This window comes from Stylophora pistillata, chromosome 10 (assembly GCF_964205215.1).
Source record: "Stylophora pistillata chromosome 10, jaStyPist1.2, whole genome shotgun sequence".
Lineage (NCBI taxonomy): Eukaryota > Metazoa > Cnidaria > Anthozoa > Scleractinia > Pocilloporidae > Stylophora > Stylophora pistillata.
This window is the reverse complement of record NC_142528.1, coordinates 5,638,480-5,652,029: the sequence shown is the minus strand read 5'-3', so window position 1 is coordinate 5,652,029 and position 13,550 is coordinate 5,638,480. Positions and strand designations below refer to the sequence as shown.

Genomic DNA, 13,550 nt, shown 5'->3' with positions numbered 1-13,550 from the left:
AAGAAAAACTACAACGAATCATTTATGCAACCCCTAGGAAAGTATTTTTAGATAAGGTTTGCCCAAAATAAGAGAAATGGGATATGATTTGACTTTTATAAAGGACTTAAATTAAGTTCATATGCGAGCGCTTGATGTGAAATCGCTAATGAATTTGTAAAAAATTGAGTGTTTCTTTCTCGGTTGAAAAAACGCTTCAATAGTTTTTATTGTAAGCCAAATGTTGTCGATTTCCAGCTTCGACATTTCATCGTGGTCCATGATGGTGTGGTTGTAAGCAGGTCATAAAATTTAGCGAAAGAACGAAAGAAATCCATATAACGGAAATTAAGTGCTAAAACTTAAGCTTTTGTATTTGGAGAGAGATGTAGATGCTATCCTTTCGATGCCAGTCATGTTTTGGCAATAAAACCAACAAAATTCTCCACATCCTTGGGGTGTACCTATTAATTTCTGACTATATTTTGGTGACTCGAATACGGTTGAATCAGCTTGGCCAGTCAAGTTTGTTTTTAAAATATACTGCCCAAGTGAAAGTGGTGAAAAGACGGAGGTAAACAGTAGCAATGATAGACGTTCACAGACGATCGATCGTTTGTCGTCACCGTTCACGCTTTACAGAGCACGCGAAACTTGGCATTATGATGGTTCTGAATTCAGGTTTATAATTCCAACTAGGACACGCACTATTCACTCGATTGCGGGCAACAGTCACGCACTTGTCGCAAATGCTCTAGCAGTCGTTCGAATTAAATGAGAGCGAAAACTCAAAGAGAAATTTTCAAGTTTCCTTTTTCTTTTAAATTTCTTTGGTACAGCGCTTTCTCATACAAAACGCATTTTCAACATCATACAAGTAAGGAGTCTTTGTGAACAAGCTGAGGAATGTTTAATTTGCTTTCCAATACATTATAGTAGTGTCCTGGTATCATAAACAGCAATTACTTGCAACCAGTGTAGTATCTGCACCTTTTTTATATCCTCAACCTTATAGACACAACTCCAATGTAACCCCATACCTCATTCTACATTTTTTACCCTCCCACTTTACTTCAAGCCGCAATGTATTTTGTAACCATGCCGTCAAAATCACACTAAACTAGCAAAAGCAATTATTTGTTTTTTGCCAAGTTTGTTTGACAAGGTTTGAATGCCTTTGAGCAAGGTATGATTCCAAGTCGGAGACACTTGAGTAAAGCTACATATAAGTATTGTATACCCGACGCTAATAACACTAGCACGCACACAAATCTAACGGAAGTAATACTATCCCACAAGTATAGTCGATTAAGTCTGAATGCCATTAGGCAGCCATCTTGGAATAAAATACGGATATGTGAGGAGGCCATTCTTCTCCCGCCAACGGTTCTTGTTTTGCAAATACGACTGAATATGGTCCATCAGATGACAATAGTATTTATTGACCAGGTTCACAGCCTTAGTGTCGTCAAGCTCGTTGCCGTAGTCAAACAAAGAATCAAACCGCAAACTTCCCAGATTATTAAATGCAGCAGACTGGATCTGCAAAAAGAAATCATTTAAGATCAAGCGTACAACGCAGTAGTCGTGTTTACACAAGCAAGTTATCCACCAAACTTTTCTTAGCTAGGAAATGTTTTTAGTAGTGTCAATGGAAAAAACCACAACTCCTTCCTCGACAAGTGACCGAGTTACTCGCGAAAGATAAATTCATTGAGGTAAAAATATTTTTTAGTAGGGGTGAATTAAGGATGTTTATTAAAGCTAGATTTTACCCAACTGCTCCTTTAAAGTTGTTGATGACGATGGGGAAACCATTTCACTTATTTTGCAACAGTGTTTTCCTTTTCAGGCACCTTGTTAATGCCAGTTTTAATCGGATTTATCGGTGATTGCACCAAACACAAAGGCAATAAACATTATTTACTAAGAAATCGTTATTTTGATGGACATACGAAGAGGTGAAATACTGAAATGATTCAGAGTAAAATCCATTATACCGTTTTTAAAGACGTATGTCAAAATCAGAACTTCCTAGTGAAACTCTCGATGAAAGCTCAATTCCACGAAGAATTGCAAACTAATCATGCAAATCTTGCTCCAAACCACAAACTAAACAGAGGAACTAGAATCAACAAAACTTTTACTCACTGCACTTGCAACTCTGTTTGGCAGTCTCAGAAACGAGAATTGTCCATCTTCCACTCTGGAGTCGTTGTACAGTTTAGTTGGTTGGTTGGGGATATATTCTGGGTAATCCGTAGTGACGTAATTAACCGATGCGTGATAGATAGTCACGTGCGCAATGAAACGACTAAGGATCTCGCAGAGCTCTCTTTTGGAATCAACACTTGGTGGCAAACCTTTAATCTGTAAGGAAGAGAACGAAACGTCTTTAGCCTTAGCGGTAACTTAAAACATGAAAGCATTTGCATAGGGCGTATATTTCAGGTACATTATTTTACATACAAGAAATACGATCGTCTGGTATGATCGTGTAAGTGAGATTAGCTCTGAAGAAGACCGTCATCGGTAGTTGTGACGGACATTTGGACAACTGATGGAAATCATCAGTAACTAATAGAATTAGGAGTTGTTTTTTCTTCGAGTATCAATATAAGGTTTGTGACAAGATGTAAGTCAGTTTTGCCACGGAGGGCCGGATTGACTACAAGATCCTGGTAGGATAAATCTGTCACTTTCGGTCCATCAGTAAAGTTGAGTCGTTTTGATGGGTTCATTTGTTGAAAACATTAACAAAAAAGACGATCAAACAAACAGACACTTTTTTTTCACTTAGTAATCTAAAGCAAACTATAGGAAACCTTTTGGGTGTACTGTTAATGTAGAGATGTTTTGTTCAGATCTTGACGTTAATGATGGGGAATGACACGGATGATTAAAAGTTTTTCGGTAGTTGTGGCTAACAGTTTAACAACTGGGCGGGAATCGTCATCAGCATCACATAAGAAGCTTTGTGTAAGTCCAGGAAGTTTATAATTCTTGTTAGCAAAAACTGATTGGCCAATTTTTCGATGTGCAATTTGCAATGTGAAATACTCAAAAAGCGTAAGTCAGTCGCAATTGGTCAGTTTCGATCTGTTAGCAAAGTTAGGTCGTCCAGCTCCAACAAAGATATGACTTTGACGATTTTTGTTACCCCTAGGTTTCGCTTTGAACTGCTTTTCCAGTGCTGATCTTAATCAAACAATCTATAAGGAACCTTGTGAGTGTTTGGGTGATGTTGAATAAGTTTCCAATTGAGACCTCAATGATTCACCAGATGGAAAATAGATAAGGATGCGTTTGGAACATCTAGAGGTTTCAATACCCCGCTTTTATTAATATACCTGTCCAATTCCTCCATTCGGTCCAGTTCCATCGAGTGACACCTCATTCAGGTACGCTTGCAGTTCCACATCTTCCTTCACGCTTTCATCATTTCTGTAATATCTAACGCATAAAATCACGAAATTTGAATGTGATCTTTTGCTCCCTACTTTGATTGCCATAAGTCTGGATTGACAGGTTAAAAGCGCTACGTTATAACATGTGCAACGTATAAAATTTGAACCAATCATTTTACAAATTCGTCATTTCATTTCCTTGTTGATTTTCTCCGTCCCGAGGAATTTTTGTTCCTTCTTGCTTTTGTATCGTATTAACTTTTGTTCCCAAGTGTCTTCCAAATTAAACATAGCTTCGATCGGCATAAAAGAAAAAAAATGAAACCAAAACCCCTGCTTTTATTTGGAATCATCGTATGCCGTCATCATTAACATTTAGCATCCAAAAAAGTTGCCCATTTTTGTTTTTATCTATCTGTTATACTATTCACGAGGAAATGCCTTCAATGGTCTTTCTAATATCGATTTAGAACACCAACTTACAGCTTCACTTACAAGTTAATGTAACTCCTCACTAGATCTTCAATTACCGCTAAGATCACCAAGCCATCATCTCGGAACGGATAGTATGGTAGAAGATTCTTGTCGAACACACCACGTTTCTGGTTAAAATAAAACAGCCCTACCTTGATTGAAATACTTAAATCTTACTCCTAAAATATATAACTAAATTAAACAGATGCGCTTATGATAGATCTCCCCGGAGGATCACTACCTTCGCGTCGGTCGTGGGCGGTTGTGTGTCTCGGTAACCCCTTGTGCTATACATGCGGGAGATTCGTCTCCTGGTAGGGCCACCCAGGCTGGACAGGTAGAAGGGTAGAGACCAGACAGAAAGTGGTCACTGGCCCTCCAGTTTGGGGGTTGGGCACACCAAAATTACCTTGTTATACTCCCCCACCGGCGCAACAACATAGTTTCTCTAGAAACTTACCCCGTTTATTCCTTTAAATTCTTGCTAATTGAGGTTATATAGCTAGGTATCGTACGGGATAAAGAGATACCTTGATTTCTTCCCTGAAGTCAGTTATTTCCCATGATGTCAACGGATGTACATCTCGAATAAGCTTCAAAGCTCCTTGTTTTCCATATGCAAACAGCAAAGCTGCGAAGCCTGTATCGCCTAGAAGAACAGGTGTTCCAAAGGTATTTGGGATAGTTACTTCTCGGCAATGATACTTCAGCATTTGGTTCAACGGGTGCTTGGGCGGCAGGGTACGTTTTAAAGAGACGCAAAAGGGCTCCACAAAGAAATGGATCTATAGGATTGTAAGAAGACATACTTCACTTATCCATGGATATCAACTCAACTATCATCGATATAACACTTCATATTTCAGCAAAGGCTAATTTGAAACTGATGGTAGATTATTTTCCCAACACCAATCTTAATCCTACACCTTGGACCTTAATCGTTTTCCCTGATTCTGTTTTTCTTTTAAATTTGTTTGTTTTTTGAAATAAGTATTGAATTGTTTCATGAAATTAAGTTTTTGTGTTGTATCACCTCTTTGCTGTGTTTTTGTTAACCAGCCATTTCGTTAACAGGGGCCGTGAATATATAGGCCAGTGCAGTAGGTATATCGCATCCGATAGCCAAAAGAGGGCTATTGGGATTTGTTTATGCCCCCATGGAAAAATTAAAAACAGAAAGGAAAAGGAAAAAAAGGATGGTTCTACTCAGAAGAACCCTAAATCTGTCAGCTAAAATGTAAATAAATTTGATCAAAAATTGGGTGTTGATATTTTTCCTTCAGTTGTTACATGAAATATGAATCAGGCCTCCCTGATTCCGGCTAAATGAACCGTTAGGCTGATTTTACCTTGGCAAGATGTTCCGTGATTTGAGCATATCCGATGTCTGTGATCTGAACATTAAGCTTGGCAAGTAACCAGTTGTCTTCATCGGCTGGAGTATACACCGCTGAATCTATCAAAGAGGATATATTGATAACGTTAGGTAAGTCTACCAAGGCTTTTGCCTCGAGCTGGATTACGAGTTATAGAGGCACCATGATCGAGTAGTTAGGTATCAGGAATTCCTCCACCCATTGGTAATATCTTTTCTAATGCAGAAATGGGTCTTATGGAATGAAGTTTGTCTCATCATTTCCCCAAACGTCTACTGTGGCTAACCTGGTGTGTGGTCCATTTGTATGGCAACAGGTACAAGTTCATTCTTTTTGCCTCTAACTGTCTTCGACGCAAAAAGTGCAATGGGGGAAAGAAAGTTCCACATCGTCCTCCTTTGATCTCTTTCTGTGAGGTCAGGAGCTCGACCCAAATCGTCACACAACTCATAACGAAGAGCGTAAATACGACCCTGCTTTATGGCCTAAAATACAACAAAAAAAGGATTATGCCGTATGAGTTAAAACTTTCCCGGTCCTACTTGTCGTAATCAAAGACTTAGACAAATGAAGATGAAAAAACTAATTTTAAAGGCTGAGAGGGACTATTGGCGAAGAGATTTTCATACTCACTCACGACACAGACTTCTGTTAATTTAACAAATCAAGGGAACATACATCTTCCAAAGAATCACTAGTTCCCAAAGCCGCTCAGGGTTCATTGTTTCTTTCAATTGACTAAAATCCAGTCCTGGTATTTCTGGTTCTGGTTCTGAGAAAATAGGATATGTGATCATGTCAACGTAAGCTTGACTGAACATCAAGAATTATAGCGAAATGGCACCCGCGGGCTTAGAGGGCCACGCCCAACCCGGATGCATTGCATGAGTACTGGCCTTTCTCAGTAGTTTTTGTATTACAGAAAAGGAAAGCTTACCGTGTGCGTAATATTATTCGACTAAATATTTGCAATCGTGATAGAGAACCGGCTTTTCATACCCTCATCTGGTTTCTTCAAGTATCTATCGTCTGATACGGTGAATATATGAAGTTCATATATTTTGAACTGCGTTTATAGATACGTATGATGCACGATCCTCGCAGTAGAGAACGCTATTTATGCAATAGCGAGAATCAGACCTGAAAAAAAAAATTCAGGCCTGTACGGGATTCGAACCACTGACCTCTGCGATATTAGTACAGCGTTCTACCAATTGAGCTAACAAGCCAACTGGGAGCAGGCCGTTAAGTTGATTCGTAATAAACCCGTGATGATAAATCAGATACTGTGAATATATGAAGTTCATATAGTCTGATTTTCGCTATTGCATAAATAGCGTTCTCTACTGCGAGGATCGTGCATCATACGTATCTATCATCTGTTTACTACGTATTTTCGTTATTTCTTTTCGCGTTCGCGACAACGAAGCCATCGAAAAAAGGTCATCCTGCACGATGGAAAGCCACCGTATTATATGGCTGACTAGATCAATGTAAGAACATGGAGTGAGCGAAAGAAAGCTTTGGAATTTAGCAAGAAAACGATCAAGAAGTTTGCAGAAGCCTTGCTACACAGCATTTCGGAGGAAAAGCAAATATAAAGCTCCTCTCAGCCTCTTGGGGGATGGCCGGACGTGGAAACATTTACAATCGATCTCAAGCCTAATCCCATGTAAGTTTTTGAGTGACCTTCCACTCCCGGTTAGACAAATTCAGAGATACATTTCTTCTAAAGTTATTATATTTTGAAAAACTGTGGGTTTTTATCGAACGTGGAGCCTGACGAATTTATTCATAGATGGTGTAGCGCTTCTCCTTTTACGAATTCTTTCTTTGAGCCTGATGAATGACACGAATAAAAATTCAAGTATTCGAAGGTCTTCGTCTCTTTGTAATGCGTTTGGACGTGAAGGGTCGATTCCCTGTTAAACTTCTCGCTTTCATTCACTGTTCAGTCCTAGAATATAACTTCTGAGTCTGATATTTCAGCCGTGATCAGTGATTGCATCGTGCTACAATGTGCAGAATCAAGAGAATATAATCTCTTGACAGAATGTAGCTGTTTGCCCGTCCTACAAATTCTTTCTTTTTTGTCTTTGGTTCTTTTCCACAGACAGAAAACGTCGTCACTATACCTCTTCTAAATTCTTTGCCGTTTCCATTTGGTGTGTGAGAAAAAGTATCGAGTTCCCGGATAATAACAATAACAATGGTGCGCAAAGCACTCTGGTTGAGCGTGGTTCTTTGACGGTAAGTTAGGTCCCCTAAAGGGCTGAAGAAGTCTCATACCCAGACCTTTCACGGCCAAGCAGTTACGGTTACACGATAAGATTAAGATTTGGATACGAGATCAGGGCTGTGCGTGGGTTTAAAGGTGTGAGTCTTAGAGCATACTCTAAGACTCACACATTGAAACCCACGCACAGCCCTGATCTCGTGTAAGTATACAACTTGACTATTTAGCCATGTTCAGTCCTTTTCTAGAAGAACTCGTAGAAATACCACAACGTGTAATGCTAAGTGTTGCTGATGCAAAAACGTGAGCATGCATTTTTAATTAAAGTATGTTAAGTGTAGGATTATTTTAAAATTTTCATCAACAGATGAAAGTGAAAAATCAATCAAAAGAAAAAAAAAATAAATGAATGAGTTAACGGAAAACAACACAGTGAAGTCAACTTTAAGAACACGAATCATCAGATTAAGTTTCATTGTACCTGCACAGTATCCCCATTTTCTCTTCCTTGTAAAACACCATGGCCAATGGCTATCTACAGTCGTACACTGACGGTAAACTCTACCACGATATGTAAAAGGGAAACGACAGCATTTCCCTCGAGTTGTCTTTGCGGCACATCCTAAATGGTACAAATAAAAAATCGTCTTCATCACTAACGTAGGACAGACCATCAGGTTTTATATACATACCCACACTACCTCGGTCTGGCAGTTACACAGCCTGAGACTATCAGTAGGCAGTTCGGTGTCTGTCCGTCCGTCCGTCAGTCACTCCATGCTCATGTGAGTTTGTATGATTCTCAGTCAGTTAGCTAGTCTACTGACCCATAATGCACCACAATGATCCCACTGTCAGCTGCCCTGGGCATAGGTTTGTCATGTCACTAGTCTGAAGTTCATATTTCACTAGTTAGCATTTCATCAGGCTCCCCTGAGAATTCGCCGGTATCCTTTTATACTCCTGAGCCGGCTTGTTCAAAGCTGGGTTAAGATAACCCAGGGTTAGTGTGAAATTTGATTTCAGATCTGAGAGCTTTAAAAGAAAACTCAGTTTAATTTCATACGTCCACAGTTTTATGTTTGAATGCTCTTAAAAGAATTGGGAAAATTGTCCCTCAACGGCTTGTGAACAGAGAAATGTAGAAACCGGGATTACAATTTAATCGGCCTTCGAATGACTGGACCTTGGGGAGAGGCACTTTGAGAGTAAAGTGTTTTAATCAAGGACAATACGCATTGACCTGGGCGGGTCTCGTTCCCAGACCTCTCGACCCAGAGTTCAGTGCACTATTCATTAGGCAACCGTGACTCTTTGGCACTTGGCTCGAGTACAGACTTGACCCTCAGTTAACAATAAGTTTTACCTTGCTGCCCTTTGATGATTACCCGTCTGATTATCAACGGGTTATTCCCTGCTAGACGCTGCTGAGTGAAAAATCTATCACTGATCCATTGGGTTTTGTTGTCTATAAATGCCTCGTGCCTTGAAGCTGGCCTCACATATTCTTGGAGGCAGAAAATATAAGTTCAATTAGTTTGCTTAGTTGGACCAAATGAGACCAGCGCAGAGCTAAGCTATGTAAAGGGAAAATCCAAGCGTATGGGAACGAATAGCTTGAACCTTTTTCTTCAGAGTTTGTTCTGTTTTGTGAGTGTGGAAAGTTTCTTTGTCGTAAAGAACTGCTAAAAAAAATTTGAGTAAGGAGAGCTTTGCCAGTGGCTGTGATGTCCATTCGTGGAGGTCTCCTGCAGGTCTAAAAAAAAAGCTTTACGTCGGTTCATGCGTCAATAGGAAAGAGAATGATATTTACCCCAAGTACTTGCTCCAGAACTGTCTGAAAAAATTCTGACATCTTGAGATAGTCCGACAATCCAGTTATTTCTTGTCCCGCGGTTGCGTTATTGTACCTCTCCAAAATCCCGTTGCTTGTCTGTGTCATTCCCACGTATGTTCTGGTGTAGTAGCTAATAAATGGGTCCTTTAGTGCGACAGCTCCCAGCTCAGAAATGGTCATGTTCAACAGCACAAAGCCGTATGGACTTGGTTTCATGGTATACGTTTCTTTGAGTTTGTCGAGAGCAGCATTTCTAATGGATTTACACTCAGGAGAGGCGTGTTGAGGCAGAGACACCTCACAATCGGCGGCTGAGGCATACCTTGAACAATAACAAAGAAAAAATCATTCAGAATGGATGGCAGGGACCATTCATTATTTCTTGCCTAAGCAAAGGGGGAGGTTTGGATTTTTTTTGGCGGGAGAGGTTAGATGTCTTAAGGGGGAACGGATGTGGGGGATCGATCGTCGCTTACAGAGTTTAAAGGGAATACTGTGGAAAATTGACAGCCAGTGAGGGGGAACATTAGAATTCTATAAAGCCTTGTTACGTCACCGACGTCCTTCGAATCCCCCTTCCCCTCCCCCTTCCCCTTCCCCTCCTCTCTTCCCCTTCCCCTCCCCCCTTTTCTTTCCTCTCCCCCTTCCCCTCCCCTTCCCCTTCCCCTCCCCATCCCCTTCCTCTCCCCCTTCCCTCCCTCTCCCCCTTCCCCTTCTCCTTTCCCTCCCCCCTTCCCCTTCCTCTCGCCCGTCCACGTGATTAATGATGATCAGTCCGTTAACCTTGTAGACTGTTTTGGTTCTTTTTCACTTGAGGTAATTTACACTTATGATCAAAGCTAATAGGGTGACTATTTTTTTTCTAAAGAAAAAAACTTTGATTCACCAAGAAAATAACCTGCAGAGCAGTCGTAGGTAGGGCGAGTGAGTGCTCTGTATTTTCTCAGCATAAAATGGCCGCCATCTTTGATTTTTATGGCAGCGGAAGGCTGGGAAGAGAAAGAAATTTGTACCAAGGGAGTGACTGATGGTCAAAAATACGGAGAGGAGCTGGGGTGGGGGAGTGAATATTCGTCATTCCGCAGCCCCCTACCCCTACCGTCCACTCTGACTTAAACATGGCATTCGGATACATGATTACGAGCTTATAACGTTAACTCGCCATAATACGACGCCTGCACTGCAGGCTACAAAGAAAGAAAAGCACCTGCTTGAAACTACTATAGATGTCAACGGTGAGTTTTTTTTGACCCACGTTGTAGTCAGGAATAACCCTGTTTCCAAGATGTATTTTTGACCTAGCTTGCCATAGCTCTTTTTGAATAAAAATTCTTTGTAACGTTACTGGTGTAAATGTGTTTTGTTGTTGTTGCTGTTTTTTTAACGCTCTCTAATGTAATAATGTAAGAAGTAGATTAAATAGCGTCAGTCAGTAATTTAAAGTATCCGACAAATAATTTATATTTCAAATAACGTAACGTAATTAGTAATATCATAAATAAGGCAACTTAACCAGTTGTATTGTTGGTAAATCAACATAATCAGTAGTAATATAACTAATGCATTGTAATATATAAGTAGTTCTGTAAGTATGCTGACGTAGTTAGTAGCATTGCTGCGGATAATGTATCGTAAATTGTATCTACAAGGTTGTCTGCTTTTCTAAATATTGCTTCAGTAGTTTGAATAAAAATGAAGTAATCTACAAAGAAAAAAAATCATGGTTGAAGTGCACTCTTGTTTGTGAGCTTGACGGCAGAATTCCAAGCCTCTCTCCCCTTCCTTCATCAAAGGAACGCTTTCTCACTTTTTTTCTCACTATCTCTAAACTTGAATACGAGCGCAGACTAACAGAAGGGTGTTGTTGATCTGTTTAAGCTCCATGTTTCACAATACTATGCTAACTATTTATGCGTCACTATTGTGCTGAAATAGCATCACTATATAATGATCCCCAACCAGTCTAGCAATTAACATAAAGATAAATGAAACAAATGAATAGACCATTATCGAGCGTGAAGAAAACAGACAAAAGAGGTTGCACATCAAAAGGATGTTATTCCAGTATAATTTTTGGTTCTTCTGTTTTAGTATCATGCTCAGAATTCTCGTATGTCGGCATGATATTGATGCCATAATCTGGCTACAGTTTTGGTTCGATGATCAGTTTTGAAATAGTAATAGCGAACCATAAAAGACTTGATTTTGAACCATTTTGAGCCACTTTGGCCTAAATAGTTTTCGTGCGGTTTTTTTGGCGCGGAATACATGCATATGATACATAAATCAAGTTTATTGATGTGGAATGAAAGCGTCTTTTGAGCTAAAAGCTATTGTGCGTAAAATTGCACAACAGATAAGAGTAGCGTCAGTTATTTTCCATAGTTCAAAAGTGTGTAGGGAACTCATCCAAAAATGAAGACCTTTGTTTCAGAAAGCTTAGCTTTAATGGCAAAACAAATGTACGATCCATACGTAAACTATTAAAGGCGAATATGAATCCTGTTGGCCGCTGGAGCTTTAAGTTCATTTCTTCTAAGGTTTTCTTGATGGAGTGACACCTGTAAAGCATCGATAATTTCTTTTACAGAACAAACTGATCCCGGCTCTCTTTATCAACCCAATTAAGCGATACTTATATGTGATGCAGATACATGCACGTTGTTTTTCGTGGCTCAGCCAAGATCAATATCGATCCAGCTATGATACAGAACTTGACTTATGCGAAGATTTATTGTGCGCGCGTCACGTATGGTAGCTATCACGTTATTTCAAATCAGTGTAACGTTGTAGGTTCGCATTTGGCAATTTTATCCTACGAGTGTTACAGAAGCTATGTAGTACGAAACTAAATAGTAATAAATGCCAAGTCAAGTCTTCTGTTGACCACTCCGTTCTCTATCATATATATATATATATATATATATATATATATATAACTGCAGACAGTGCACACTGTTTCGACCTATGTGGGTCTCATCAGTGCAGTGCAGACACTGGGCCAAGCTCTGGAATAAACCATTGCCTGGGCGCTACACTTGTGGGACCAAGTGCAGGTATGTTGCCATGCGAGAGTGCTCAAATCACAACTAAGGTGATGAGCTTCGCCCGGGTAAATCACTGAAGAAGTTCTCTGACCGAAACGTTCTTATCAAAATATTTTATATTTTTTACGTCAGAAGTTGTCCATCCTCGCATTTTTTTAAACTTTCTACATTCGTGTTTGCTGTGAGGTTTGGACTGCGAATCTTTATTGATCCTCCTGGCGCGGTGCACCTTTGTTGGCCTGAGTTCTACTAACGACTTCTATATATATAGATATCGAAGGTAGACAGATTAGACTTTCCTTTGTCATAACATACTAAAGCACTCATTCCATTGCATCATTATGCTCGGCTGCTCCACCCCTTACAATTACTTTGTGTGTTAGGGAAAGCGACGCACTGAATTTAAATTTGCTCAAGCATTCATATGTATCGAAGCGATGCTGTCTAGTTTTTTCTTGATAAGTAAACGAAAGTTAAAGCTTACCGCGAAACTGTTGATAGGCCTCCGAACAAGGAGACGAACGCAACGAAAAGCTTCATTTCAACCCAGCCCAGAGAAGGTTAACTGTCGCAGACTGTTTGATGCTCTGTGAACAGTCAAGTACAATTTCTACGGAGTATTGGCATTGTTCATGTATGACTGAAAGTGAAAGGCGCCAACTAATTAAAATAATAACGAAGGCATAGGCTTTATATCCGACCCACTTAAACGCATGAAGGTCACGTTTTGTTTTTCGTTTTTCTTGGTCTCTTGGAGTTAGATTTAGGAAATGTACGTCTGGCCTTAGTGCCGTTAGCTCGTTATTAAATATTGGGTAGCAAGGTAAACTACGTGCAGGTGATATTTAATTTCGTGAGCTTCAATGCGTGCATGTCAAATGCCTGTTTTGTCAATTTTTTTCTTCGGTTTGGGTCCAATGCTTTTTTTCGTTTGTTTGTGTTCTGTTTTGCAAATTAAAACTTTCCAGATCAGTGAATACACCCCAATTTTCTCTCACAAAAAACTTTGCGTGCGAGATACCTATCATTGTTGGCTGTTCCGTAAAACGTGGAGTGCGGAGTGCGGAGTGCGGAGTCTAAAAAAAAAATAAAAAAAATAAAAAATATGATGAAACAATTAAAAGAATAATAAAAAAAAATAAATACACTAGAAATAGAAATTTAAGAAATAAAAGTAATAGTTATTAAAAAATT

General features: G+C 39.6%; 1 pseudogene across 1 annotated transcript; it reads right to left on the bottom strand.

Moving 5' to 3' along the window:
- Positions 1-874: 874 nt before the first annotated feature.
- On the bottom strand, positions 875-12,998 carry LOC148721540 (allene oxide synthase-lipoxygenase protein-like; annotated as a pseudogene). Its single transcript, XR_015992648.1, has 12 exons — positions 12,841-12,998; positions 9,287-9,631; positions 8,839-8,981; positions 7,954-8,094; positions 5,915-6,008; positions 5,523-5,721; positions 5,210-5,316; positions 4,391-4,645; positions 3,882-3,988; positions 3,330-3,432; positions 2,131-2,349; positions 875-1,521 (listed from the first exon to the last, which is right to left on the bottom strand). The product of XR_015992648.1 is annotated as an allene oxide synthase-lipoxygenase protein-like (transcript).
- Positions 12,999-13,550: the final 552 nt, after the last annotated feature.